Source organism: Lepidochelys kempii, chromosome 1 (genome assembly GCF_965140285.1).
Source record: "Lepidochelys kempii isolate rLepKem1 chromosome 1, rLepKem1.hap1, whole genome shotgun sequence".
In the NCBI taxonomy this organism is placed as follows: Eukaryota; Metazoa; Chordata; order Testudines; family Cheloniidae; genus Lepidochelys; species Lepidochelys kempii.
In genome coordinates this window covers 317105158-317109714 of record NC_136380.1, presented here as the reverse complement: position 1 = coordinate 317109714, position 4557 = coordinate 317105158, and the positions used below count along the sequence as shown (strand labels likewise).

At 55.5% G+C, this 4557-nt stretch overlaps 1 non-coding gene across 1 annotated transcript; it reads right to left on the bottom strand.

The window, feature by feature from the left end:
- Positions 1–556: 556 nt before the first annotated feature.
- Positions 557–720, bottom strand: LOC140905660 (U1 spliceosomal RNA). The gene has a single exon (XR_012156905.1). It is a non-coding gene; the product is annotated as a U1 spliceosomal RNA (small nuclear RNA).
- Positions 721–4557: the final 3837 nt, after the last annotated feature.

Here is a 4557-nt window from a genome sequence, read left to right as displayed (position 1 = left end):
ATCTGCACAGCTAAAACCAGGAAATGCAGATGTTCCCCACTGCTACATTGTACACATTACCAGAATAGGGGGGGAAATGTATCTTAATAGCTCACTCTTCTGAACAACAATATACTTTCTGTCTGAAAAGTGATAAGAGTGAAACTCTAACTTCTATTATATTGCTTAGTCAGTTTTTAACTATAGATGTGCCTGCTGCATCCACAAACAGATCTTGATTTGTTTTTATATTGTCCCTCAAACTCTGTGCATAATTTTTACCCTATGGATGGGCCACCAACTGTTCAGAACAGGGATTTGTTTAATTATTGATTTGGAGCTTGTTCAAACTGTCACTGGTCACCGAGAACAAGGTATTATCTCTGCTTCCTGATTAGAGTTTTGGTCATTCCACTAAAAAACAATTTATTTTAGTCAGAAGATTAATTTTATTTCAAGGATCCCAAAATTGTGGGCGGAAGGGTTGTACACACCTGTAAGAACAAATTTTTAGGCATATATATGTATATAGTGACAGGGTCAGACCAGATGGCTATAGGAGAATAATTTTTTTTTCCAGGGGAGAGAGCGAACGCAGTCCCCCACTACCACAAATTATGCAGTCGAATTTCCTGCATTTGGGGAAATCGCAGAGGTCAGCACACCCACAGTGCAATGGATGAGCCTCACCCTGGGAAAGTCACCTTCGTGATCGTGGTATCTCACCTGCCAGCTACAGGAGAGTAATTTTTTTTTTAAGCAAAAGATGTTTTTATTTGCATAACACACTTACACATGCTGCTGTTTTTACTTTGTAACACAGCAACCAATCACAATTGTTTTCTCATTAGCTTCAGGGGAGGGAAGCGTTCAAGCTTGCCTGGGCCCAGAGTGGGGGGCTTCCTAGACTCTCATGGTCTTCCACCCCCTCGAGTTACCTGGCACCACGCCCGAGTGTCACCAACAATTCCCTCCTCTGAAAGCACCCAACAAGAGGAGCAGGCTGTGGGGTGGACAATCTGGGGGAGGGGGAAGCACGTGCACCCACGTGTGAAAGGACCGCTCTAAGGTGGTGGTGTCCACAGCGGCAATGGCTGGGGTTGGGGTCCCTTACTCTCTCCCCCAATCAAAGGATCAGACAAAGGGACCCGGACTGGGACACCGAGCAGAGAACCTCAGACAGCACCCACCGCTCCTCAAAAGCATCAAGAGAGTCGGTGGACACCGCCCAGAGGAACTCCGCCTGGATATGTGAATGGACCGAGGATTGGAAAACGGCTCCACAGTCACAGGAAACTCCATCGGCCAACCTCCTCTCTCTGGTTTTATAAATGGCCATATTAGCCAGGGCCAGGAGGAGGTTAACTAGGAGATCCCGTGCCTTTGAGGCCACGGTTGGGGAGTGCATAAATAAAAAGGTGAGGGAAAAAATGCAACCAAAAACGTAATAGGAGATTTGTGAGGAGCCAGAAGGGGGCTGCAGAAAGGGGCTGCAGCCTGGCGCACTCCAAATATTCGTGCACCAGGGTTTCCCTCACACCACAAAAAGAACAAGTATCTGGGACGGGGGTGAACCGCGCCAAGTGCGTGCCCGTGCTCACAGCTCTGTGAAGGAGCCACCAACTGATGTCCCCAACAGGCCTCGGAACCAAGGTGGAATATAGGCTGGCCCACCGGGGCTGCTCACCCTCCAAAGGTAGCAGAAGGTCTCGCCACTTTGTGTTGGGGCAGGACACTAGGGTGAGGGCGTGAAGGGTGTGCAGCACGAGCGTGTATAGATGTTTCCTTGGCGTGGTTTGGAAGCGTACCGGCTGCAGTTCATGCAGCCGGCTCACAGTGAAGGGGTGAGGCGGTTGATTGGGTCTGTGGGGCAGGGGTCCAATTAAAAGGTCCGGTGGGCCTGGGGTAGAGGGTGAGCGGGGCGTGCCCTCGAGCAGGACCCGGTCGAGGTAAGCTCGAGTAGTGGGTGGCAAAGCGCCTTCGCCTCCTGAAGTATGCGCCGGGGAGTGTGAGGTCTGGAGAGCCCCATGCGCCGGGCGAGCGTCAGGGGATCCAGCCAGTCTCTCCGGTTGTAGTCCAGAAGGTCTCCGACTCTCGTGACTTCTGCCAGGATCAAGCTCTGGCGCACCGAGCGGGACTCCGCCACCTGCACACCGAGCTGGGGGATGTGTAGCAGGGGCTCCACAAGGAGATCTGCCCCCTCGGTGGCCGCCATGGACCTAGTCGTTAAAAACTGTTTCCAAGTCCGGAGGAGGTCCTGGTAGAAGACCGGTAGCCCCGAGAGGTCTCGCGGAAGACCTCCCAGACAGAGATAAAAGAGCTGCCGGTCATATCGGAGCCCTCGGATGCGGCGCAAGATGACGTGCGCCAGTGTGCTCCATGCCAAACTGCCTGCACCATAGAGGAGCCTCTGTAGGGCCTGGAGGCGGAAGACACGGACCTGAGTGTGTAGACACTTCAGGCCCTGTCCTCCTTCCTTCAGGAGTAGATGAAGAACCCCTACAGGGGCCCAGTGTGTTCCTGACCAAAAGAACCCCAGAATCGATGTCCGGAGGTTGGTCAGGAAACCTGGGGCCGGGACCAGAGTGTTGAGCCGGTGCCAGAGCTTGGACAGGACTAGTTGATTAAGCACCAGCGCTCTCCTACGAAGGGAGAGACATCGGAGTAGTCCCGTCCATTTCCGGAGCCGCTCTATCACCCAGCCCTCTAAATTTTCCCAGTTCTCCAGCGGAGAGGGATGCGTGGCAGAAAGGTAAACGCCGAGGTAAAGCAGCAGACCCGCGCTCCACCAGATGGTCTGAAGCGCGGGTGGGAGGGAGCTCGCCTGCCGCCAGTCTCCTACTACTAAGCCAGAGCTCTTGACCCAGTTGACCCGGGTGGAGGAGGCTGCCGAATAGATGGCCTGGCAAACCTCCATGCCCGCCAAGTCGCCCAAGTCCTGGACCACGAGGAGTACGTCATTGGCGTACGCTGACAGGACCAGCCGCAGCTCCGGCTCCTGCAGCACCAACCCTGTCAACCTCCTGCGGAGGAGGCAGAGGAAGGGCTCGATCACCAGAGCGTACAGCTGGCCCGAGAGGGGGCACTCCTGCCGCACTCCTCGCCCGAAGCTGACCGGTTCAGTCAGGGTCCAGTTGAGCTTAACCAGACACTCTGCGGAGGCGTACAGCACCCAGAGAAAACCCAGAAACTGGGGTCCGAAGCCAAAGGCTCGCAGAGTGTTCAGGAGGTACCTGTGGTCCACCCTATTGAACGCCTTCTCCTGATCTAGGGACAGGAGGGCGAACGACAGACTGTCTCTACGCCCGAGTTCCAAAAGGTCCTGAACCAGAAATAGGTTATCAAAGATACTGAGTACTGGGACGGTGTAGGTCTGGTCTGGGTGGATCACGTCCGCCAGCACAGACCCTAGCTGCGGCGAGATTGCTTTTGCTACGATTTTGTAGTCCGTGCTGAGGAGCGAGACGGGACGCCAATTTCGTAAATTGCGGAGGTCCCCCTTCTTTGGCAGTAAGGCAAGCACAGCTCGCCTGCACAAAAGAGGGAGGACCCTGCTCTGCAGAGACTCGGCCCAGACGGTGACTAGGTCTGGGCCGAGGACGTCCCAAAAGACGCGGTACAACTCCACGGTCAGCCCGTCCATGCCTGGAGACTTATTAGTGGGCATACGACGGAGAGCTTCCGAGAACTCGGCCAGAGTGAGAGGCAACTCTAGCCAGTCTCGGTCACTCACGCTGACCGTAGGGAGCTCCTCCAAGAGCACTCTGCAAGCGCCAGGATCAGTCGGATCCGGGGAGAAAAGACTTGCGTAGAAGGCTCGGGCCCTCCTGCACATCTCCACCAGTTCTGTGAGGGGGGTGCTGTCTTCTGCCAGGAGGCAGGTGATGTGTTTCTTGCCCCCCCCCCCCGTTTTCTCCAGGGCATAGAAGAAGCGGGAGCCGCGATCCATCTTCTGAAGGAGGCGGATGCGGGAGCAGGATCGAACAAAAGCGCCCTGGGCCCGATGGTCCTCGAGGGCCCAGAGCTCCTCCCGCTTCTCCCGGCACGCTCCACAGAGGAGCGGGTCCTCGGGGCTGGCAGCCAGATGCCTCTCCAGCTCTAAGACCTCCCGTTCCAACTGCTCTATCACCGCATTTCTCTGTCGGCTGGTGCCCTGGGTGTAGTCACAGCAGAAAAGCTGGGTGCGCACCTTCCCCAGGTCCCACCATTGCCGCGCCGAGGGAAAGGCATGCCGCTGCCCTCACCAGGCCAGCCAGAATTCCTGGAATGACATCACAAAGCCCTCATCCTCCAACAGGCTGTTGTTAAAATGCCAGTAGGCCGGCCCCGGCTTCTCTGCACAGAGGGAGGCTGTCACGGTGGCTAGATGATGGTCAGAAAATGGGCCAGCTGAATGCTGGAGGAGTGGGCTCGTGAGAGATGGAAGCGTGATAAATAAATGCGGTCCAACCGGGAGTGGCTAAATCAATTGGCTTCCACCCGGACAAAGGTGAACGTGGAAGTGTCATCCAGGTGGTGGTTGTACCAGATGTCCACTAAGGAGTGATGTTCGACTATCTCCCGGAGGGTGTCTGCGGC